Source organism: Pleurodeles waltl, chromosome 7, assembly GCF_031143425.1.
Source record: "Pleurodeles waltl isolate 20211129_DDA chromosome 7, aPleWal1.hap1.20221129, whole genome shotgun sequence".
NCBI lineage: Eukaryota > Metazoa > Chordata > Amphibia > Caudata > Salamandridae > Pleurodeles > Pleurodeles waltl.
This window is the reverse complement of record NC_090446.1, coordinates 427,064,053-427,090,295: the sequence shown is the minus strand read 5'-3', so window position 1 is coordinate 427,090,295 and position 26,243 is coordinate 427,064,053. Positions and strand designations below refer to the sequence as shown.

The 26,243-nt window shown below is 43.3% G+C and overlaps 1 protein-coding gene across 5 annotated transcripts in view; it reads left to right on the top strand.

Annotated features, from left to right (window-relative positions):
* LAT (linker for activation of T cells) overlaps positions 1-26,243 on the top strand; it is a 697,198-nt gene that overhangs the window by 347,708 nt on the left and 323,247 nt on the right. For 3 of the 5 annotated variants that reach the window (XM_069243937.1, XM_069243936.1, XM_069243939.1), the window contains one exon: positions 6,980-7,073. The exons of 1 other annotated variant lie outside the window; for it this stretch is intronic. The gene's annotated coding sequence lies outside the window, so the exon portion shown is untranslated. Of the gene's footprint in view, positions 1-6,979; positions 7,074-15,986; positions 16,083-26,243 lie in introns of those variants that run through there. One more of the 5 variants, XM_069243938.1, reaches the window with a different exon arrangement.

Sequence of the window (26,243 nt, the reverse complement as noted above, 5' to 3'; positions counted from 1 at the left end):
TAATCTGCCATTGTGGATAAGAATATTAAGATGCTCAGGCAGCTGGTGAATTCTGGAACCCTCTCATCTCCATCTTGCTTTGAGGCACATATAAGTGAGGAAGACTGGTATACCTTTATTTACTCACTCTATAGTGGTGGAGATCCTGAGAATTTGCTAGTGATTCCAGCCTGTTCCCAGGTGGATGTAGAAGCAATTGCAAACCCTCAGACTGCAGTTAATCTGCCTGGAATAATGTAACATGAAAACCTCTAGGACGGGTGGCCCGGATGGACTGGCGTCTGTGATCTTTAAGAAAACTCTAGGAAGTGGGGTTTAGTTCTGAGTGGGTTTTCAAATGGGTAATGTACACTGGCTCCCTTAGAGATTTATTGAAAGGACCCATAGTGAAGCCCATCCAGAAAAAAGGAAAATGGACCAGCCCGCTAATTATCATTTGATCTCCCCACTAGATATCTCATCCAAACTTTTTGCTCAAACACTCTTGAAGCATCTAGCTGTCTAGGTTTTTGCCTTTGGACTGATCCCTGTGGAGCAAGAAGACTTTAGACCAAAGCATTTAACTATTGACCACTGTTTCACGCTATGGGGAGTCACAGGAGTCGATGGAGCTGGCAGGTGGCCTTTGCTGCTGCTTCCTTTACTTCCAAGCAGCATTTGACAGGGTGCACAGAGATATGCTCTGGCGAAACTCAATCAGTTGAATATTTCTGGGGCCGTGTTAGGGCTTTTGATGAAGCTCCACTGCGACAATTGGGTTTTGGTTGACCTGGACAGGTTAGGTAGCCTGTTGAGGAAAATCCCAGTAGCGAATGGCTTACTGCAGGGGTCTGTTCTAGCACCCCTGTTATTTAGTGTGTCTATAATGGACCTTTCCCAGATGTTAAGTGCCACTTGAAAGGAGGGAGTCTTATAAGTTAAATTGGGAACTAATGCTGGCTGCCATTGTGGATAAGAATAGTAAGAAGTTCTGGCAGCTGGTGAATTCTGTAACCCTTTCATCTCCATCTTCCCTTGAGGTACATATAAGTGAGGAAGACTGGTACACCTTTATTTACTCACTCTATAGTGGTGAAGATCCTGAGAATTTGCTAGTGATTCCAGCCTGTTCCCAGGTGGATGTAGAAGCAATTGCAAATTCTCAGACGGCAGTTAATCTGTCTGAAATAATGTAATATGAAAACCTCTAGGGTGGGTGGCCCGGATGGACTGCCGTCCGTGATCTTTAAGAAGACTCAAGGAAGTGAGGTTTAATTCTGAGTGGGTCTTTCAAATGGGTAATGTACACTTGCTCCCTTTGAGATTTATGGAAAGGACCCATCGTGAAACCCATCCACAAAATATGAAAATGGACCAGCCCGCTAATTATCATTTGATCTCCCTACTAGATATCTCATCCAAACTTTTTGCTCAAACGCTGTCGAAGCATCTAGCTGTCTGGGATTTTGGCTCTGGACTGATCCATGTGGAGCAAAGAGACTTTAGACCAAAGCACTTAACTATGGACCACTGTTTCACGCTGTGGGGAGTCACAGGAAGTTGATGGAGCTGGCAGGTGGCCTTTGCTGCTGCTTCGTTTACTTCCAAGCGGCATTTGACAGGGTGGACAGAGGTATGCTCTGGCGAAAACTCAATCAGTTGAATATTTCTGGGGTCCTGTTAGGGCTTTTGATAAAGCTCCACTGCGACGATTGGGTTTAGGTCGACCTGGACTGGTTAGGTAGTCTGTTGAGAAAAATCTCAGTAGCGAATGGCTTACGGCACGGGTCTGTTCTAGCACCCCTGTTATTTAGTCTGTTTATTACGGACCATTCTTAGATGTTAAGTGCCACTCATAGTTTTTCTCCAAGACTGGGGACAGGCATATTAGCTGCCTTATGTATGCAGCTGATCTGGTGGTGATGGAACTCACGCCTATTGAGTTCCAGTGAAAACTGAATTACCTTAACTCACATTGTCTTGAAAATAGCATTGTTTTTTCAAAAAGGAAAAGGCAATTTACTTGATTCTTAGAGAATGCACAATTGGAGCAGGACCCAGAATATAAGTATCATGGTATGATCTTTTCAGATGGTCTGAGTTGGGATAAATATATGGCCTTCCGGAGACTTGTATTGTTAGCAGAGGTGAATGGGTTGAAAAGGTTTGATCATAGTTATGGCAGCTATACATTTGAGCCATTAAGTAAAGTCATTCAGGGCAAGCTTATTCATCAGGCTCCTATGGAGCGGAGGTGCTGGCAATGGACAGACAAGTCTCATGGGAAGGCTTAGAAGGTACCTCCTTAAAAGCTCCTTGAATTACCTAAAATTGCGATGATCCAAGTGGCAAGGAGTGGGTTGGATACTGTAGCCCAGAGTGCTTTGACAGATGCAAGAACCTGCGCTTTCATTGTTTGAATAAAAACTAAGGCCCGTATTTATACTTTTTGACGCTAAACTGCGCTAACGCAGTTTAGCGTCAAAAAGTTTTGCGCCGGCTAACGCTATTCTGAAGCGCCATGCGGGCGCCGTATTTATTGAATGGCGTTAGCCGGCGCTAGCAGACCGGCGCTGCCTGGTGTGCGTGGAAAAAAAACACGTACACCAGGCAGCGCCGGCGTTGGGGAAAATGCCGTTAGGGCGTCTTAAAATGGTGCAAGTCAGGTTGACGCCAAAAAATCGCCTCCACCCGATTTGCACCATTTTTAACGACGCCCAGACGCCATTTACATGACTCCTGTCTTAGTAAAGACAGGAGTCATGCCCCCTTGCCCAATGGCCATTGCCCAGGGGACTTATGTCCCCTGGGCATGGTCATTGGGCATTGAGGCATGTAGGGGGGCACAAATCAGGCCCCCCTATGCCCCCAAAAAATATTAAAAAAATAAAAAATTATACTTACCTGAACTTACCTGAATGTCCCTGGGATGGGTCCCTCCATCCTTGGGTGTCCTCCTGGGGTGGGCAAGGGTGGCAGGGGGGGTCCCTGGGGGCATGGGAGGGCAGCTGTGGGCTCATTTTGAGCCCACATGTCCCTTAACGCCTGCCCTGACCCAGGCGCTAAAATCCGGCGCAAATGCGGGGTTTTTTGCCCCGCCCACTCCCGGGCGTGATTTTTGCCCGGGAGTATAAATACGACGCATTTGCGTCGCAGTCATTTTTTTAGACGGGAACGCCTACCTTGCATCTCATTAACGCAAGGAAGGCGTTCACGCAAAAAAATGACACTCTTTCCTCATACTTTGGCGCTAGACGCGTCTAACGCCAAAGTATAAATATGCCGTTAGTTTTGCGCCGAATTTGCGTCGAAAAAAACGACGCAAATTCGGCGCAAACAGAGTATAAATATGCCCCTAAGTTCCCGACTACGAGATATCAGTTCTAATCTTACCTGAGGTAATGTCAATCTTCCCGAGCAAGAGGAACCTATGACAGTCACATTAAAGTGCCCGGGAGTCCCTGATATGCGTCCAGAGGTAGGCGAAGCAATGCAAATTAGTCCATTAAAGTGTACCCTCAGACAATGTGCTGTCAAATCTAGCGGGAGAGAGAATCTTCAATGTCTCAAGACCAAGAGCTCTAGTATTCCTTTTCTCACTTCTCAGTAGAGTATAGACCTTTTTCCAAATCTATACAAAATCCCGGGTAAGTTTTTGCAAAATTAAATCCTATGACTGAGGGTTGGAATAGACCTGGGATGGCAGATGGCGCGGCAAAAAAATAAAAATAGCTGAGAACCAAGGTCAGTGTCGTTGCAAGCGGGTTATAAAGTACTCAGTGACCCACCTATTGATGGACTGTGTATTCTTCCTCAAGGCAAGGAAGACGATTCTCCGACTTGTTTTAAAAAATATGGGAAACGGTTGAGAGAAATGGGCCTAAATTTGAAATGCGGCCTTAGGTTCCAGGATGTAGCCATTGCCATTGTTCAATTCCTGCTAAATATTTTTGCATCTTATGCTAGGCTCTCTGCCAGTAATCTGTTAGACCTTCCCTCAGGTTGGTAGTGACTCGATCCTTACAGATAGGCTGCTGTTGATCATAATAGAGGAATTCCCTGTTAAGGACACTGGTCTTGAGACTGGAAAACTGGTACTATTATGGAGGTTGGCCGAACGGGACCCATGTTACTGTGATAGCTGCCCTTGCATATTGTATTTTATAATGTTCTAGTCGGCAAAATGAGCTGCCCGCTGCTAGTCAATTTCTCACTTTTTTCAAAAGCTTTAATAAGTATATGATAGCGGACTGCTGACCTTTTGCTGAGTTTTACTGAGGAGAAATTCTTAATTTTATACCGTTTTTGTATTCATTAGGTCGATGACATGCTGGTGGAATTGAGTGAATTAAGTGTTATGTATTGTTGATTTTATGTATTTATAATTGTGTATGATGAAGAATTCGGAAACGTGCAATATTTCTGCAAGAATTTATTCCTTGGGAGTAAAGAACTTTAACTGAGTGACTCCTGCAGTCAGAGTGCAATGAGGCAGGAAGACTACAAATACGAATGTTGGAGCTGACAGAGTATAAAATAGAAACGGAATGAGGCAGAGAAAAGAAATAAGAGGAGAAATGGTGAAAGGATGTAATTAAACAAATTGTCAGAAAGATAGCGATAAAAAGAGAAGGAAAGGGCAAGGGAAAGATGTTGAGAGACAGGCAATAGGAGAAATAGTTGGGAGCAGGGAGTGAGGCACATAGTGTAGAGGCACAGAGAAAGTAGTAAAGTGGTCGATTGGATGTGAGAGCGGGATAAGTGAGAAGGCCAGCAACTAAGCAGAGGGCCAGAAATAGAGCGAAAGCGAACTAGAAATACAGCTAAAGAGAGATGGGAGAGAGAAAGACGGTGAAATTGAGAGAGAATGCTAACAGGGTTGGAGAGATAGAACACAAGAGCGAGACAGGAGAGCGAGGGGGAAGGAAGACAGATGGGCATAGCTAAAAAAAAGCTGCTCCCTGCTAGGTAGGTACTGCTAACCTCCAGCTGGGAAGCCCCTTCTCTGTTAACCCGCTTCTTTGTCTTTCTGCTGCTCTTTGATTTCATGAAGCTCAGGAAGATGTGCCCCATGTCCCAGGGATCCTCATGCAGACCCTTCCTCTGGCACGTTTCAGTGGGTTTTTCGTCACATCACTGTCTTCTTTGATTGAGTAATATAAACAGCATTAATTATTCAGCACTTACATAGCACTTACTGCTGGAAGTGTGCAGCTTACAAGCACAATCATTAACTTGATGAAGATCATGTTAACCACGGATAGGTATTTTATAAACTACCTTGTCCCAAGAAATGAACATTGCTAGCTGGATTGAATGTTTTCCTCTTTTCGTCTGGATTCAAACAATGATACCCTAGCCTGTAGAAGGGCAATAAGAGACAGCATCTCAATAAATTGCTCTGGTTTATTTTCTAGGCATTTTGAACTCAAATGTGTGATGTACGACTGATCTTTTCCCTATTTGCTGGTCAAAGAGGCCCTGTGCAGTCTCCAACTTTGCAGTTGATTGGCCATTCAAAGCTAGCGTTAGATTTCAAACTGATAATAATGTTACATTCACTTCCTTAAAGACAATTTTTGTGGCACCTTCAGAGTCACTTCCCATGATGTCATCAGGTCTAAAGTTCATGTGATGTCACACAGAGTTACAGAACATGTCATGTCACTTCTGCTACCCCTGGCATTTTGGTGAATTGATATCCATGCATAATGCACTTTAACAAAAAACGCACTTTGCAGTAAGAGAAAGAAAAGTAAACACTAATCTCCTTGTTAAAAGAGTAAGCAGCAAGATGTCAGAAGACAAAGTCTGACATTTGACGTCTGTCTTTGAAGGCACAGCAAGAGTGGCAAGATAAAAAACACAAAGTCATCTTTGTTGCTCATTCATGTTCTGTACTTCGACATGGTTATTTTAGGGGAGCAGTAGCACCACATACATACCTACATCCAACTCCTATACATTGCTGAGAGCGGGGGACTGAAAGAGTTCAGGGAAATTTGTAAATACTCGTTACAAGGGTTGTTTCCTTCTGAGGTAAGATCCTACCTCTGCATCTGGAGAGGATGTGCGAACAAAAACTGCAATAGAAAATTAGATTTCATAAAACTTCTTATCCTTTAGAGAAGTGAGAGCTAGGTTTGGAATTAGAAAACGGACTTGTGACGTCGAGGAGTAACATAAGAAAGTGAAAACACAAGCCACGAGGCAGTAGGAGGGACGGATACTTAAACTCTATTGCAAACCAAAAGACAGAAGAGTATTGATGTTGTAAAAAGAATGTAAAAGAGAGACATTATTTGATACAACACGTAGATCATAGTCACACCATGCCTATGGAAAGGCATTAACACACATTTGAGATGGAAAATAGGCATACAAAACTTAAATAACAGGGACAAATATGTACTTAACACATAAAGATAGCCAAACCAGAGAGTTGAGAGGTATGTTAAGATTCTGACTCAGAACGAAGGTGAGTGGGAGAGATAAGGCTAGTGTGATTGGTGATGGGGAAATGGTGGGTGAGACAGAGATGGAAGTGTGCAGATAGAATGACATCAACAGGGGTCGCAATCAAATTTCTTTTTTTATTCTGTGGGTGCAGGCATCTGTGCAAAATGCCACCTCGCTTAGAAAGGCAGTGAAGTGTGACACAGTGAGATGGAGCAGCTCGCATGTGCCTGAAATGGTTGACGCTCATGGGTGGGCACTAGGTCAGATGCACAAATTTTTCGAGGAGCAAGTACCCCCAATCTACTAAGAACATATTAATGACAGGGGATAGGTACAAGGGGATCAGGCACACATGTGCTGGGCGGTAGGTACACACATTGTGCAGAGAAGCGGGTAGATTGATTGTAACAGAAATAAAAATTCCCTCAATAAGTCAGGGACCGGTGCACCAATTGTCTCACTGGCAGATGCGTGTGTCGTGCGAGGTGTATGTGCGTCTCTGGGTGTTGTCAGACGAGTCAGAAAGTCATTTTTGTTGCAGGTGGACTACATGAAGACCTCATGCTTGGAATTTGCAAACTTGAGTGAAAAACCGTGGAACTGTTTAAAGTGGAGAACCTGAGAAAGACTCTGAGGTAAGAGCTATGTGGGGACGGATGAATGGTCCATCCTATCCGTGAAGAAAACCAGAATTTTATCTCCCTTCAAATCAATGTTCAGGTAGGCCATTCAGTTTTTTTGTTTTTACTGAGTACCTACATTTGATGCAAGTCTAGTGGCAGAGCCGTCCATTCTTGGTCTCCAACTAGAGTAGGACCTAACCCTGAGTTTCATGCCTGGCTACAGACAGCTTAGGTTGTGTACCAGACCTCATACCATCAGAAATATAACCAGAGATGGGGTTTAGTGTGGGTGGCTAAGTCCCTTTCAGCCATCAGATTGGTTTGGAACAGCCACTTTCAGCCATTGTTTAATGAAAGTGTCATTCACGTTTTGGTTTTCACCTCACTGTCAAACTGCTCTATAATTGATGCAATAGGTGGGTGGATCGTGCACACTTTTGCGGAATTGCTATATGAATGTTATAATATGAGGAATTAGAATAACAGACGGAGATAATGGAATGCTACATTGCAGCTGTGCACCAAGAATCCTCTGGTCACTTTGTGAGCAGAGGTGCAGAGCACCCTTACGCTGTTAAACTAATTCAGCATACATCACCAGTTCACAGCGAGGAACTCCTGCATGAGATCGGGGTGGGCAGGAGCCCACCCTGACAATGGTCTGGAGAGAGAGACGGAGTGCAGTCAAACCCAGCGAAGTGGACTATTGACACTGCAGGGTTCAGTACAAGACCAGCAGAGTGCCTAATGATTGAAGGAGCAACATCTCATTTCCAAGGGCTGTAATTAGGAAGCCCCCAAACTCAAATCACTGAAGAGATGATCTATGCTGTGAAGTGGTGATCTATGCTGTTAAACTAATTCAGCATAGATCACCACTTCAAATTATTGAATAACTGCAGCAAAAGAGTCACACAACTACCCACTGACAGTGAATAGGTCCCTGCGGCCAATTCTGAAGAGGCACTAGAAAAATTGAGCTCCCCTGACAATCCAAGTTGCTAAAGCGAACCCCCCAATAACCAATCTAGTGCAGAGGCCAGATTGGAGACTACATTGAGCCGCCTGCTGAGATCATAAACCAGGCGGAGAGGCCCCTAAAGGACTGCTAGAGCTGCATAGGGCGATTTACAGATACCCAAGTAGGTGAATGGGTGACGGATGAGAACCCCCTCCCCACAGCCTCCATTTGCCTTTAGATGTGAACGTACCTGAGGTAATAGACTTGGACAACTAGAAGCAGTTGCGACCTCTGTAGTTAATGCTTTGTGAGCAGTGGACCGCTGAGGGGCTGTGGTGACCAGAGAAACGATGTAGCAAACCCTCACAAAGCTTAGGTGGGAATCCCCTGGGCATGAGCCGGCTGCCGGATTCCTATTCCGGGCATAGAGAATACTGTCATGAGAGGGCACTTGAAGACTCTCCTTTCAGCCATCATAGTGAGTCTATCTTCTAGAAGCTGATACACATAATCACATCCTCTGATGCCTGTCCCCTGCAAGAAGGATATTGCTTCCGTCGGCTCAACAACCACGGAAGAGAGTGCACATTACACAATGAGGAGAGTTCTACTTGACCCACTACCATCACAGTGAAGGTCACCTTTAAGAAGGACCAGGACATGGGTGGCCCACTGGTGGAGGAAGCAGTGGAATTCCCACAGGATGATGGAAACCAAATCCCGCAGCCCAGATCTTCGGAGGTTCCACTCTGAAAGACATCCTGCAAGCAATAAAAGCTTCTCTGGAGCTACTCAAGACTAAAGTAGACACCTTGGTGATGAATCTGGGGATCTTGAGTGACGACCTCTGCTTCCTGGTAGAGCAATGTATGCGAATTTGCTTTGGATAAAACAAAGGAATTTTGTTACAACACTAATATGATACATACCATTAAACAATTCATGAACTGCAACACCAAGTTTGTAGTATACTGCATCATTTGTACCTGCAAATAAATCTATGTTGGTAGTACCATCAGACCGTTTAAAGAAAGACTACAGGAACATATTAGGGCAATCAAAAACAAGAACAATGATAATCCCTTTGCGGTACATTATAACTTGGAACATCCGTTGCAAGAAAGATTAGACATACATACACATGGTATTGCCACTGTGGGCAGTTGCCCAAGGGGGGGTAATAAGACTCTCCGGCTTAGACAACTTGAGAGCAGATGGATCTTCAGATTACGGACAGTCGAGGAGGGTCTTAATTCTGACAAAAACCTACATGTTTTTCTGTAGTCCATCTACCCTTAATAGTATAACCTTTTCAGAATTGTTATCATCATTACAACATATGTTTCTTACATATACAATTTTGGACTCTTTTGTTGCAATTTGTTATACATTATACTGTAACTTCTGTGGCATTTAAATAATGTTGTCCATGCCACGACTATGTCTTACTTTACAGATGTGACCGCTTTTGTGTGTTTTTTTCAATTGATCATGAAAATGTTTGCCAATTTACGTATTCTAATTTCTACATTTGTATACATCTCATGTGATGCCTTATCCTCTGTCTTCTATCTGCATGGTACTGTCTCTTTTCTTGTGAACACATGCACTATTTCTCTCCTATACTTTTCCACTGTGGGTTTCCTCCCTAAGATGGCGGACATCGGAATCGGCCGTTTCTGAGTCCGCTTTCTATTACTACCTTCAATTAAACATAAATAGCAGCTGTTCATCGGTGCGCATTTCAGATGCGATGCCGCTAACATCTCGAGAAAACATCTTTCGCTTCTTACTAAGGTGAGATGCTTTCAGCCTTATCTTATTTCAACCTTTTTAGAGACATGCCTCATTATTGCAGCGGTCTCCTCTGATGCACCGGCCGCATGTTTTGCTTTTTGCTGTCACTGTTAGCCTTGTGTCATTTTTTCCCCGCAGACCATCGTTCTCTAAGTCAAGTCTAATTATTTCAATTGTTTTCAGTATACACTCTATGTCTTGAAACGGTCTACGCTTTCCTGAGTGGGACGTTCATTATGTATTTTATCAAATTCTCAGCTAACATTTTTCCAACTTCGAATAGTCCAAGAACCATTAGTTACAGCAAAGGTCGTCCGTACTAACATTATACCTAAAATGTGTATTGTTTGGAATTCCCTGATTTTAACAACTATGGGGAAAATTTTGTTTGGTTTATTTTCACATCTTCTTCTCTTATGGCCTTTTGCAGAATTGGCAATAGTAAAATAATTTTTTAAAAGGTAGACAGACAAACCTATCCCTTTCTTCATTCATAATTGTAAATACATTTTTTGAATTTATTTAATTGTTCTTGACTCTGATAATTTGGTTTTTAGAGCCTAGTCCACTAATTATATTTTATTTTATTTTTTTCTTATCGTATGGCCCTGTTTCCTCTCTACAGTTCAGACTTATCATGGTCTTCGGATACTTTTCTTAGTTCATGCCATGCTATCTCGCAAACATCATTGACCATTGGAGTTCAACAACGCAACTTGATACTTCCACAAGTTGGAGGTATGTTTGCTTCTCTCTTTTTTTGCATTTATATGTGTCTTCCTCTTTGGGCACAATTTTTCCATTCTCTACTATAACTATACACAGAACGTGGTTGGAATCTTTAACACGGGGTATGAAACATGGTGTCTTGTTCTTTTTTCTTGTCTCTTTTGATTCTGTACTTTCACTGTTTTTTGCCTGCTAACACATATCTTCATATATTGGCACTGGCACTTCTGTAGTCAACTTTATTCACACACCAGTCATTGGAATGTTTCCACTCTCACTGGGGTTATAGAAGGGTTATACTTTTATTTGTGGTTCAAACAAGGTATACTATTAAGCTGCGGCATCGGGCCTCTCTCTCCATTCACAATACTTGTCTTTACTTCAGCTCACACTTGGCATTGTAGTATTTTATGATAGCAACAATATTTGTGACTGACGTATTTCATCTGTATATGTTCACAGCCTTGAAAAAGTCAATTCTGACGAAACACGTGTCAGCTGTTTTCCGAATATGAGAATTGTATTGGCCTTTTGACACCATGCCCTTTTTGTCATACTGGGTCAAGTGATGTGCTTCCCGAGACACCATAGAGGAATAAATTGAAATCTCTACGTACCTGTGACGTGCCGTGGTTTTTCTTCTTTTACAAATGAATTGTGGCCTTTTCCAGACGACAACTTATGCACCTTGCGGCTGGGTGCCAAACCATTTGGGCACTCCTTCCTTCAACATAGACTTTACTGCCATGGACTCTGCACATATATGTTAGCTTAATTTCTGGAAGTGCGCACCATCTTCACACAGCCACTGTTTTTGTAGTTTTTTGTGTATTGATACATGATATAGAATATCTGGCCCAGACGTATATATACCCATAAAAACCATCCAGCCGCTCTCAGTGTGGCAGGTGCAGGACTCGTAATGGAGCTTCACGCTATGTCCAGCTTTCCCTAATCATCAAGCACTCCCAGAAAGTTGAATAAGTTATCCAAAATCTGTATATTTTACACATAGATGCGCCACCAAACTACAACAAATGGGTTTCGGCTTTTGGCTTTCATCAGTGATGAGGAACTTTCATTACATCTTCATGTATAATTACAATTCATAGGGGCAGCTAAGTGCACTAAAAATGGACAGCAGACTAAAAAATACTTGTCAGCTGGCGTGAGACATGGTGGCTATCTCAATGTTCCACATGTCCAAATTTATTCTTTCTTTGAATGACATGATAATATTCAACAACCTAAATAGTGTGAGTGATATAGCAATTATACCTAATAGAATTCATTTACAAGCAAGAAAAACCCACATTAACCATCATGCATAGATGTATCAAATTCTAGCTGCAATTAATGCTACCACGTAAAGTCTTCTGAATCATGATTAGAGTGCACTCACAATGAATACATACATTTATCCAATATCATCACGATCATATTTGTGCCTAAAATAGCTACCATCCAAATGGATATCCTAATACTTTTTTATGAGTGTACTAATAAAAATTATAATTCTAAGGGTTGCAACTCTCTCTGCTACATCATGTATATTCAATAATGGGAAAAGAAAATAGAATCAAATAAAATAACACAAAATGTAGTAACAGCAATATTTAACATCATATTAACCTATTCCATTGCCGCTCTGTTTATAATGTTTAGGAAAAGGAGGTAATGTGCTCATCACCACTCAGTAAATCGTTCACATACAACCAAATACCTCTACCTTCAACCTACGTGTGTCCAAAGCTCCTCATCGGAATTTAAACCTTGTGGCACCTCTGTCCTCAATTCTACAATATATCGGGGCTCCATTTATCTGAGGTTCCACATTTGGTTGTCCCCTCTCTCATCCCTGCCAACCTGATCCAAGCGTAATACATTTCTATTGCTCTGGTGGATCTGTTGAAAATGCAGAGCCACCTGATGCGTGACATCATTGTTTGTAATTGCTCGCATGTGTTCTAATACTCTTTTCTTAGCAGAATGTCTGGTACTCCTTAAGTACTTCTTATTACATGGACATGCCAAACAGTACCCCACATATTCAGAATTACAATTCAACAATTAAGTGATCCTCTTTCTTCTTCTGCTTCCTGGTTTTCATAATCCCTGACCTTCTGGCTATGCTTACAAGCCTTACAGTTAGTACATGGGAAAAATCCCATAATCTTATCAGGTGTCTTCGATGTCTCTACAAAATGACTATGAACTAATAGATCACATAGCAAGTACTCCTCCCATATGTGACTAGTGGTCCTGGTGGCACCTTCGACCCAATGACTGAATCCGTCTTAAGGATCCTCCAATTCTTTTTCTGAATTTGATGGAAACTACAGGAAGCATGTGACAAATTAGTGATAAATCTGATGTGACCTACTCCTTCCTGTTTCGACATTCCTCGAGCTCCATTGTTCAAAAGACTCTGCCTATCTACCTGTTCCACTTTACGAACGGCTTGTTGTAGAATTTAATTGGAGGACTCTGGGACTTATATCTCCGCAAGGCCACACTTTCTGCTTCCTCATACTTGCTAGGAGAGGAACTATTTTGTTTTATATGTAACAGCTCTCCATATGGTATGCTATTGATCAGAGAACCCACATGAGAACTTTTGGCATGTAATAAAGAATTTTCTGCTGTGGTCTTTCTGTATAGTGCTGTGTATAATGTGTCCTCCTGTATATAGACCAGCAGATCCAGGAATGACACCTCAGTTTTGCTGATCTGACTCGTGAACCTCAAATTTAAAGAGTTAATATTCAATATCTTAGTATATGTCTCTGCCGATTCTTGTGAGCCCCTTCATATTATAAGTAAGTCATCAATATATCATAGCCATAAGGCTTCCTGCTCTGTCCAAATATTCTTGTCCTCAGACCAGGCCACATGCTTCTCCCACCAGCCTACGAAAAGATTTGCATAACTGGGCAGCCCACATGCCCATAGCTGTGCCCTGTCTCTGCTGATACAGCTGTCCTGCAAAAATAAAGATATTGTTATGCAGACAGAAGGAAATCATTTGCAAGAGCATTGTATTGTGCTTAAAATACCTCAAAGGTATCATGTTTAAGAAAAAAGAAATTGCTTGCAGACTCAAGTCATGTAAAATACATGTGCACAGACTTATTTTATCAAGTTTGATCATGTGAAAATCAGTTTCTGATTCTATTTCTTGAATAATCCTTATGAAGTCACATAAGATTTATTTTTTTCAAATGGAAACAAAAAATGATCTATGAAAATATAAACTTTCTCTAATAGGCCTCCTTTGGAGTCAACTATTGGCTGCCGTGGTGGAACGTCATCATTCTTGTGCAATTTTGGTATATAGTAGAATGTATGCATGCAGGGATATTCAACTTTCAAAAACTGATATTCCGCATCTGTTAACATTCCTCTGTCCCTTCAAAAGTCCAATAACGCATAACAGTACTGTATGTTATCCACATATTGTTCCCTTGTTATTGGTAGATAGCATTGTTTGTCACTAAGTTGTCTCAGGGCTACCTGATAGTATTGCTCTTTGGTAAGTAGAACAATATTCCTGCCTTTATCCGAAGGCTTCATTACTAAAGAGGCATCATTCTTGAGTGATAAAATTGCTTGCCATTGTTCCTTACTGATGTTTTCACTTTTTCTCCTATTGTCCTTAAGATAGCACCATGATTGCTGCCTCATATGTGATTCCAAATCCTGTATGATAGCATCTTGAAAGCAGTCAATAGCAATGTGGGGCATTTTTGGAATGAATCATGATTTGGCTTGAAAATGACTATGTCCACTACTTTGTATAATGCCCTCTTTTTTCAACATATTGATAGTACGCTCCATGGTGATTTCCTAACTTGTGGGTACCATCTCATTTAATTCATGAAGCATCTTCAATGCTTGCAAATCATCTCTCATTAGTACATCTGTTGGATCCATCTCACTGGTATTTGCACTTCTAGTCTTAGTTGGATGATGTAATTTTATTAACTTTAATTTTTGTATAAAACAAAAAAGATCAATACGTATCTGTGTGTAATCTAAATCTGTTGAGGGACAAAAAGTAAGACCTAACTGTAACACTTCAATTTCCATGTCCATGAGTACTTTGTCTGTTAAGTTTACCACAGTTAAATTATCTCTTCTATCTGAATTTCCCGCCTCACTTGCTCCAAGTTTCCCTTTGAGGTTGTACGTCTCTTATTCCTCTTTTCCCCTTGCTGATTCTTCCGTCTGTTTTATCCGGCAGACACACCCTTTGTGGAGTTCTCCTGCTGGTTTCTTTGATAAGTTGTTATTCCTCGGGAGCATTTACACCTGTCCCTCTATTGGGGATCATTGCTCCTTTTCCACTTTCCCCCTTGAGTGGTCTGTTTTGACCTCTGATTCTGAGGTGTCTCACTGGGTAACTCCTGTTGGTTTCTCCTCCAATTAGGCTTTTTCCTTACTATAGCAACTTTCCTTGCAAATGTTAACACTCAACCCCGCTCATAATCACACTCATCTCTCACAAACTTGCTTTGTTTCTGCTCCTTGATCTTGTTTTCATAAGCAATCAAACGTGTTTTCATTTGCTGCCTTAAATTCTCAGTTTGTGTAACCTCATAGTTGCGTGCTACGGCCTCCTTCAATTTCTTAATCTCCTCCAACAACTTGGCCCTGTCACTAATAGCGTATTTTTTCAAAATTTTGATCATTCTTATTGCAGAGGCTGTAGTAAATTTGGCCTATTTCTGTAATAACTGTGGGTCAGGATTCTCAAAAGCAGGCCCTGTATAAATACACAGACCTCATGGGACCCGTTCAACCTCCAAATATCGCTGCCATGATGTGGCTTCCCACCTTTTCCTAATCTCCTATTTATAAGTTTTCTCTGGTGTAAGATAGAGTCCCTTTGAAGTATTTGCTGTAGACACTTGTTACTGTTCCATCACTCACCTCTCATGATTTGTGTCCAAATACCAAAACTGCTGCTTCTAGATGTTCTGCATCAGAAAACATACTTCCTGTAGTTGGTCTAAACAATACACTTCTACTTCAACAATAGTCTCTCAGCCACTGTCGTGCTCAAAACTAAACTCCTTCCCACAGAGCTGAAAGTAAAGAACATTTTCGGGGAACTGGCAGTCACTGCCGGTGTCCGTTCTTCATAGCTGAGTCTATATAGATACATATATATATACGTAAACGGTACAAGAGGATCAGGCATACTTGTGCTGGGCAGTAGGTAAACTCGTCGAAGAGTGCAGGCACACTAGTTGTGCTGGATGTTGGTACACACATTGTGAAGAGAAGCGGGTAGATTGATTGTAACAGAAGGAAAAATTCCCTCAATATGTCAGGGACCGGTGCACCAATTGTCTCACTGGCAGACGCGTGTGTCGTGCTAGGTGTATGTGCATCTCTGCGTGTTGTCAGACGAGTCAGAAAGTCATTTTTCTTGCAGGTGGACTACATGAAGACCTCATGCTTGGAATTTGCAAACTCGAGTGAAAAACTGTGGAACTGTATAAAGTGGAGAACCTGAGAAAGACTCTGAGGTAAGAGCTATGTGGGGACGGAAGAATGGTCCATCCTAACCGTGAAGGAAAGCAGAATTTTATCTCCCTTCAAATCAGTGTTCAGGTAGGCCATTCAGTTTGTTTTGTTTTTACTGAGTACGCACATTTGATGCAAGTCTAGTGGCAGAGCCGTCCATTCTTGGTCTCCAACTAGAGTAGGACCTAACCCTGAGTTTCAGGCCTTGCTACAGACAGCTTAGGTTGTGTACCAGACCTCATACCTTCAGAAATATAACCAGAGATGGGATTTAGTGTGGGTGGCTAAGTCCCTTTCAGCCATCAGATTGGTTTGGGACAGCCACTTTTAGCCATTGTTTAATGAAAGTGTCATTCACGTTTTGGTTTTCACCTCACTGTCAAACTGCTCTATAATTGATGCAATAGGTGGGTGGATCGTGCACACTTTTGCGGAATTGCTATATGAATGTTATAATATGAGTAATTAGAATAACAGACAGAGATAATGGAATGATACATTGCAGCTGTGCACCAAGAATCCTCTGGTCACTTCTTGTGCAGAGGTGCAGAGCACCCTTACGGTGTTAAACTAATTCAGCATACGTCACCACTTCACAGCGAGGAACTCATGCATGAGATCGGGGTGGGTAGGAGCCCACCCTGACAAAGGCCTGGAGTGCAGCCAGAGTGCAATCAAACCCCGCGAAGTGGACTACTGACACTGCAGGGTTCAGTACAAGACCAGCAGAGTGCCTAATGATTGAAGGAGCAACATCCCATTTCCAAGGGCTGTAAGTAGGAAGCCCCCAAACTCAAATCATTGAAGGGGTGACCTATGCTGTGAAGTGGTGATCTATGCTGTTAAACTAATTCAGCATAGATAACCAATTCAAATTATTGAATAACTCCAGCAAAAGAGTCACACAACTACCCACTGACAGTGAATAGGTCCCTGCGGCCAATTCTGAAGAGGCACTAGAAAAATTGAGCTCCCCAGACAACCAAAGTTGCTAAAGCGAACCCCCCAATAACCAATCTAGTGCAGATGCCAGATTGGAGATTATATTGAGCCACCTGCTGAGATAAGAAACCAGGCGCAGAGGCCCCTAAAGGACTGCTGGAGCTGCAAAGGGCAATTTACAGATACCCAAGTAGGCGGATGGGTGACGGATGAGAACCCCCTCCCCACAGCCTCCATTTGCCTTTAGATGTGAACGTACCTGAGGTAATAGACTTGGACAGCTAGAAGCAGTTGCGACCTCTGTACTTAATGCTTTGTGAGCAGTTGACTGCTGAGGGGCTGTGGTGACCAGATAAACCTTATAGCAAACCCTGACAAAGCTTAGGTGGGAATCCCCTAGGCATGAGCCGGCTGCCAGATTTCTATTCCGGGCTGAGAGAATACTGTCATGAGAGGGCACTTGAAGACTCTCCTTTCAGCCATCATAGTGAGTCTATCTGCTAGAAACTGATACACATAATCACATCCTCTGATGCCTGCCCCCTGCAAGAAGGATATCGCTTCCATCGGCTCAACAACCACGGAAGAGAGTGCACATTACACAATGAGGAGGGCTCTACTTGACCCACTACCATCACAGTGAAGGTCACCTTCAAGAAGGACCAGGACATGGGTGGTGTAGGAGGCTGGACTGGCTTGTAGTGAGTACCAAGGGGTACTTGCACCTTGCACCAGGCCCAGTTATCCCTTATTAGTGTATAGGGTGTCTAGCAGCTTAGGCTGATAGATAATGGTAGCTTAGCAGAGCAGCTTAGGCTGAACTAGGAGACGTGTGAAGCTACTACAGTACCACCTAGTGTCATATGCACAATATCATAAGAAAACACAATACACAGTTATACTAAAAATAAAGGTACTTTATTTTTATGACAATATGCCAAAGTATCTTAGAGTGTACCCTCAGTGAGAGGATAGGAAATATACACAAGATATATATACACAATAGCAAAAATATGCAGTATAGTCTTAGAAAACAGTGCAAACAATGTATAGTTACAATAGGATGTAATGGGGAAACATAGGGATAGGGGCAACACAAACCATATACTCCAGAAGTGGAATGCGAACCACGAATGGACCCCAAACCTATGTGACCTTGTAGAGGGTCGCTGGGACTATTAGAAAATAGTGAGAGTTAGAAAAATAACCCTCCCCAAGACCCTGAAAAGTGAGTGCAAAGTGCACTAAAGTTCCCCTAAGGACAAAAGAGTCGTGTTAGAGGAATAATGCAGGAAAGACACAAACCAGCAATGCAACAACTGTGGATTTCCAATCTAGGGTACCTGTGGAACAAGGGGACCAAGTCCAAAAGTCACAAGCAAGTCGGAGATGGGCAGATGCCCAGGAAATGCCAGCTGCGGGTGCAAAGAAGCTTCGACTGGACAGAAGAAGCTGAGGTTTCTGCAGGAACAAAAAGGGCTAGAGACTTCCCCTTTGGTGGACGGATCCCTCTCGCCTTGGAGAGTCGTGCAGAAGTGTTTTCCCGCCGAAAGGACGCCAACAAGCCTTGCTACACGCAAAACGAGCGTTTGGCGTTTTTGGACGCTGCTGGGGCCCAGGAGGGACCAGGAGGTCGCAAATTGGACCTGCAGAGAGAGGGGACGTCGAGCAAGACAAAGAGCCCTCACTGAAGCAGGTAGCACCCAAAGAAGTGCCAGAAACAGGCACTACGAGGATGCGTGAAACGGTGCTCGCCGAAGTTGCACAAAGGAGTCCCACGTCGCCGGAGACCAACTTAGAAAGTCGTGCAATGCAGGTTAGAGTGCCGTGGACCCAGGCTTGGCTGTGCACAAAGGATTTCCGCCGGAAGTGCACAGGGGCCGGAATAGCTGCAAAGTCGCGGTTCCCAGCAATGCAGCCCAGCGAGGTGAGGCAAGGACTTACCTCCACCAAACTTGGGCTGTAGAGTCACTGGACTGTGAGGGTCACTTGGACAGCGTCGCTGGATTCGAGGGACCTCGCTCGTCGTGCTGAGAGGAGACCCAAGGGACCGGTAATGCAGCTTTTTGGTGCCTGCGGTTGCAGGGGGAAGATTCCGTCGACCCACGGGAGATTTCTTCGGAGCTTCTGGTGCAGAGAGGAGACAGGCTACCCCCACAGCATGCACAAGCAGGAAAACAGTAGAGAAGGCGGCAGGATCAGCGTTACAGAGTTGCAGTAGTCGTCTTTGCTACTATGTTGCAGGTTTGCAGGCTTCCAGCGCGGTCAGCGGTCGTTTCCTTATCAGAAGGTGAAGAGGGAGATGCAGAGGAACTCGGCTGAGCTCGTGCATTCGTTATCTAAAGTTTCCCCAGAGACAGAGACCCTAAATAGCCAGAAAAGAGGGTTTGGCTACCTAGGAGAGAGGAAAGGCTACTAACACCTGAAGGAGCCTATCAGCAGGAGTCTCTGACGTCACCTGGTGGCACTGGCCACTCAGAGCAGTCCAGTGTGCCAGCAGCACCTCTGTTTCCAAGATGGCAGAGGTCTGGAGCACACTGGAGGAGCTCTGGACACCTCCCAGGGGAGGTGCAGGTCAGGGGAGTGGTCACTCCCCTTTCCTTTGTCCAGTTTCGCACCAGAGCAGGGGCTACGGGGTCCCTGAACCGGTGTAGACTGGCTTATGCAGAATTGGGCACATCTGTGCCCAACAAAGCATTTCCAGAGGCTGGGGGAGGCTACTCCTCCCCTGCCTTCACACCATTTTCCAAAGGGAGAGGGTGTCACACCCTCTCTCAGAGGAAGTTCTTTGTTCTGCCATCCTGGGCCAGGCCTGGCTGGACCCCAGGAGGGCAGCTGCCTGTCTGAGGGGTTGGCAGCAGCAGCAGCTGCAGTGAAACCCCAGGAAGGGCAGTCTGGCAGTACCAGGGTCTGTGCTACAGACCACTGGGATCATGGGATTGTGCCAACTATGCCAGGATGGTATAGAGGGGGCAATTCCATGATCATAGACAAGTTACATGGCCATATTCGGAGTTACCATGGTGAAGCTACATATAGGTAGTGACCTATATGTACTGCACGCGTGTAATGGTGTCCCCGCACTCACAAAGTTCAGGGAATTGGCTCTGAACAATGTGGGGGCACCTTGGCTAGTGCCAGGGTGCCCTCACACTAAGTAACTTTGCACCTAACCTTTACCAGGTAAAGGTTAGACATATAGGTGACTTATAAGTTACTTAAGTGCAGTGTAAAATGGCTGTGAAATAACGTGGACGTTATTTCACTCAGGCTGCAGTGGCAGGCCTGTGTAAGAATTGTCAGAGCTCCCTATGGGTGGCAAAAGAAATGCTGCAGCCCATAGGGATCTCCTGGAACCCCAATACCCTGGGTACCTCAGTACCATATACTAGGGAATTATAAGGGTGTTCCAGTAAGCCAATGTAAATTGGTAAAAATGGTCACTAGCCTGTCAGTGACAATTTGGAAAGAAATGAGAGAGCATAACCACTGAGGTTCTGATTAGCAGAGCCTCAGTGAGACAGTTAGTCACTACACAGGTAACACATTCAGGCACACTTATGAGCACTGGGGCCCTGGGTTACCAGGGTCCCAGTGACACATACAACTAAAACAACATATATACAGTGAAAAATGGGGGTAACATGCCAGGCAAGATGGTACTTTCCTACAGGTGGCCCACTGGTGAAGAAAGCAGTGGAATTCCCACAGGATGATGGAAACCAAATCCCGCAGCCCAGATCTTTGAAGGTTCCACTCTCAAAGACATCCTGCAAGCAATAAAAGCTTCTCTGGAGGTACTTGAGAATAAAGTAGACACCTTGGTGATGGATCTAGGGGTCTTGAGTGACGACCTCTGCTTCCTGGTAGAGCGTGTCACCATGGCAGAGAGAGACCTATTTGAAGTGCCCCCAGTCTTGACATCGATGAATGAGCGACTCGCCACCATGGAAGTGAAGGATCAAAAGCTTGAACTGCGGGCGGAAGATGCAGAAAATAGGTTGCGTCCAAACAACATAAGAGTGGTGGGCATCCCTGAGAGAGTCAAAGTAAGTAACATGATGGCTTATTTGAAGAGATGGCGCCAGGAAGAAGTGGTAGTAGAGGGCCTTTCCTCGTTTTTCACCTCCGCTCCCAGGGGCCCTGCTATGCCCTATTGTGGGCCACTTGCTGTACTGTACAGACCGTGACCATATCTTGAACCAGGCCAGACATAAGGGAGATCTCACTGTTGAAAACAGCAAAGTCAGAATCTTCCCGGATTTCTCGAGAGACATGCAAAGACAACACAACCTTTTTGGACGCAAAGAAAAAAACTCAGACATATGGGAATTCTATATGCAATAATGTTCCTGGACTGGCTAAGTGTGGCAACACCAGAAGGCACTCAATTCTTCCAGATCCCACAAGAGGTCTGGAGTTGGATTGACCAACGTCAACAACCTGGATCCATCCAGGACTCCCAGAGCAGACACTCACGTAGGGCCAGATCGAGACCCAGATTCCGGAAAGAGACTCCTGTCATCAGCGGATGATAGGGACACAAGGGTCTCAAACTGTGGCCACAGTTCCAGCATTTCTGGGGTCTTGAGCATTAAACTGCCTAAGGTGACCCCTGCAACATCGGACGAAATCATGATGCAGTCAATATGTTGGTAATCTCAGGATTATATCAATACAAAAGGATGATGGACGGAGTGCTGAAACTTTTCAACCACTCACCCCCAGTCACAGATTTGTGTTTAATCCATAGTTCTTTTGCTCACCAGGCCACCCCAGTTTGGACCCAGCCATATGCAAATCAGTCTTGACCCTGTTCCCCATAAGAACAGTCCAGCCCGAGCTGCCAGGCCAGGTCCTCCCTGGACCGCAAACAAGCATCCTGGGACCGGTTTCAGGGTATCACCCTTCATCAGCCAGGCTAGCTTGAATCCAGTGGCACAGTGAGCAAGGGACCCACGCCTGGGCATACCCTTCCCACTTAGGGCAACTTTAGTAACACAAAAGGATGATGGACGGAGTGCTGAAACATTTCAACCACTCACCACCAGTCACAGATCTGGGTTTAATCCATCATTATTTTGCTCACTATGCCACCTTAGTTTGGACCCAACCATATGCAAATCAGTCTTGACCCTGTTCCCCATGAGAACAGTCCAGCCCGACCTGCCAGGCCAGGTCCTCCCTGGACCAAAAACAAGCATCCTGGGACGGGTTTCAGGGTATCACCCTTCATCAGCCAGGCTAGCTTGAATCCAGTGGCACAGTGAGCAGGGGACCCACGTCTCAGCATACCCTTCCCCCTTAAGGCAACATTAGTAACACAAAAGGATGATGGACGGAGTGCTGAAACTTTTCAATAACTCACCCCCAGTCCCAGATCTGGGTTTAATCCAACGTTCTTTTGCTCACCATGCCACCCCAGTTTGGACCCAGCCATATGCAAATCAGTCTTGACCCTGTTCCCCATGAGAACAGTCCAGCCCGAACTGCCAGGCCAGGTCCTCCTTGGATTAGAAACAAACACTGGATTCAAGCTAGCCTGGCTGATGAAGGGTGATACCCTGAAACCGGTCTCAGGATGCTTGTTTCTAGTTATGAGAGGAAACTTTAATTACGTAGCAGATCCCCATGCTGACTGCTCACACCCTTCGCTAAGGGGCTTTCCAGTATTCCAGGTATCCCAACTCTTTTTATCCAGCTTATGCAAGCTCCACATACGTGTAGACACATTTCTTTGCACCCCTGGTTTCTATAGCTTAGTACATGATATAGAATATCTGGCCCGGACATTTATATATCCATAAAAACCATCCAGTCGGAAGCTGCCTCTCTCAACGTGGCAGGTGCAGGACTCGTGATGGAGCTTCACGCTATGTCCAACTTTCCGTGATCATCAAGCACTCCCAGAGAGTTGAATAATGTATCCAAAATCTGTATATTTTATTCATAGATGCGCCAACAAACTACAACAAACGGGTTTCAGCTTTTGGGTTTCATCAGTGATGATGAACTTTCATTACATCTTCATGTATAATTACAATTCATAGGGGCAGCTGAGTGCACTAAAAATGGACAACAGACTAAACAATACTTGGCAGCGGCCGTGAGACATGGTGGCCATCTTAATGCTGCACATGTCCAAATTCATTCATTCTTTGCATGACATGATAATACTCAACAACCTAAATAGTGTGAGTGATATAGCAATCATACCTAATAGGATTAATTTACAAGCAAGAAAACCCCACATTAACCATCATGCATATATTTATAAAATTCTAGCTTCAGTTAATGCTACCAGTTAAAGTTTTCTGAATCATGATTAGAGTACACTCACAATGAATACATAAATATATCTAATATCATCATGATCATATTTGTGCCTAAAATAGCTACCATCCAAATGGATATCCTAATACTGTTTTATGAGTGTACTAATAAAAATATAATTCTAAGGGTTGCAACTCTCTCTGCTACATCATATATATTCAATAATGTGAAAAGAAAATAGAATCAAATAAAATAACACAAAATGTAGTAACAACAATATTTAACATAATATTAACCTATTCCATTGCCGCTCTGTTTATAATGTTTAGGATAAGGAGGTAATGCGCTCATCACCACTCAGTAAATCGTTCACATACAACCAAATACCTCTACCTTCAACCTATGTGTGTCCAAAGCTCCTCATCGTAATTTAAACCCTATGGCACCTCTGTCCTCAATTCTACAATATTTCGGGACTCCATTTATCTGAGCTTCCATGTTCGGTTGCCCCCTCTCTCATCCCTGCTAACCTGGTCCAAGCGTAATAAATCCCTATTGCTCTGGTGGATCTGTTGAAAATGCAGAACCACCTAATGCGTGATGTCAATGTTTGTAATTGCTCGCATGTGTTCTAATACTCTTTTCTTAGCAGAATGTATGGTACTCCCTATGTACTTCTTATTACATGGACATGCCAAACAGTACACCACATATTCAGAATTACATTTCAAAAATTTTGTGATCCTCTTTCTTCTTCTGCTTCCTGATTTTCAGAATCCCTGACCTTCTTGCTATGCTTACAAGCCTTACAGTTAGTACATGGGAAAAATCCCATAATCTTATCAGGTGTCTTCGATTTCTCTACAAAATGACTATAAACTAATAGATCACGTAGCAAGTACTCCTCCCATATGTGACTAGTGGTCCTGGTGGCACCTTCGACCCAATGACTGAATCTGTTGTAAGGATCCTTCAATTCTTTTTCTAAATTTGATGGAAACTACAGGGAGCATGTGACAAATTAGTGATAAATCTGATGTGACCTACTCCTTCCTGTTTCGACATTCCTTTAGCTCCATTGTTTAAAAGACTCTGCCTATCTACCTGTTCCACTTTACGAACGGCTTGTTGTAGAATTTGATTGGAGGACTCTGGGACTTATATCTCCACAAGGCTCCACTTTCTGCTTCCTCATACTTGCTAGGAGAGGAACTATTTTGTTTTATACGTAACAGCTCTCCATATGGTATGCTATTGATCAGAGAACCCACGTGAGAACTTTTGCCATGTAATAAAGAATTTTCTGCTGTGGTCTTTCTGTACAGTGCTGTGCATAATATGTCCTCCTGTACATAGACCAGCAGATCCAGGAATGACACCTCAGTTTTGCTGATCTGACTCGTGAACCTCAAATTTAAAGAGTTAATATTCAATATCTTAGTATATGTCTCTGCTGATTCTTGTGAGCCCCTTCATATTATAAATAAGTCATCATATAACATAGCCATAAGGCTTCCTGCTCTGTCCAAATATTCTTGTCCTCAGACCAGGCCTCATGCTTCTCCCACCAGCCTACGAAAAGAATTGCATAACTGGGGCTGCGCACGTGCCCATAGTTGTGCCCTGTCTCTGCTGATACAGCTGTCATGCAAAAACAAAGATATTGTTATGCAGACAGAAGGAAATCATTTGCAAGAGCATTGTATTATGCTTAAAATACCTCAAAGGTTTCATTTTTAAGAAGAATGAAATTGCTTGCAGACCCAAATCATGTGAAATACGTGTGCACAGACTTGTTTTATCAAGTGTGATCGTGTGAAAATCAGGTTCCCATTCTATTTCTTGAATATTCCTTATGAAGTCACATAAGATTTTTTTTTTACAAATAGAAACAAAAAATGATCTATGAAAATATAAACTTTCTCTAATAGGCATCCTTTGGAGTCAACTATTGGCTGCCCTGGTGGAACTTTATAATTCTTGTGCAATTTTGGCATACAGTAGAATGTACGTATGCGGGGATATTCAACTTTCAAAAACTGATATTTTGCATCTTTTAACATTCCTCTGTCCCTTCAAAAGTCCAATAATGCATAACAGTACTGTATGTTATCCACATATTGTTCACTTGTTATTGGTAATTAGCATTGTTTGTCACCAAGTTGTCTCCGGGCTTCCTGATAGTATTGCTCTTTGGTAAGTAGAACAATATTCCTGCCTTTATCCGAAGGCATAATTACTAAAGAGGCATCATTCTTGAGTGATGAAATAGCTTGCCATTGTTCCTTACTGATGTTTTCACTTTTTCTCTTATTCTCTTTGGGTAGCAACATGATTGCTGCCTCATATGTGATTCCAAATCCTGTATTATAGCATCTTTAAAGCAGTCAATAGCATTGTGGGGCATTTTTGGAATGAATCGTGATTTGGCTTGAAAATGACTATGTCCACTACTTTGTATAATACCCTCTTTTTCCAACATATTGATAGTACGCTCCATGGTGATTTCCTAACTTGTGGGTACCATCTCATTTAATTCATGTAGCATCTGCAATGCTTGCAAATCATCTCTCATTAGTTCATCTGTTGGATCCATCTCACTGGTATTTGCACTTCTACTCTTAGTTGGATGCAGCTGATGTAATTCTATTAACTTGAATTTTTGTATAAAACAAAAAAGATCAACATGTGTCTGTGTGTAATCTAAATCTGTTGAGGGACAAAAAGTAAGACATAACTGTAACACTTCAATTTCCATTTCCAGGAGTACTTTGTTTGTTAAGTTTACCACAGTTAAATGATCTCTTCTATCTGCATTTCCCACCTCACTTGCTCCAGCTTTCCCTTTGAGGTTGTACGTCTCTTATTCCTCTTTCCTACTTGCTGATTCTTCCGTCTCTGTTATCTGGCAGACACACCCTTTATGGAGTTGTCCTGCTGGTTTCTCT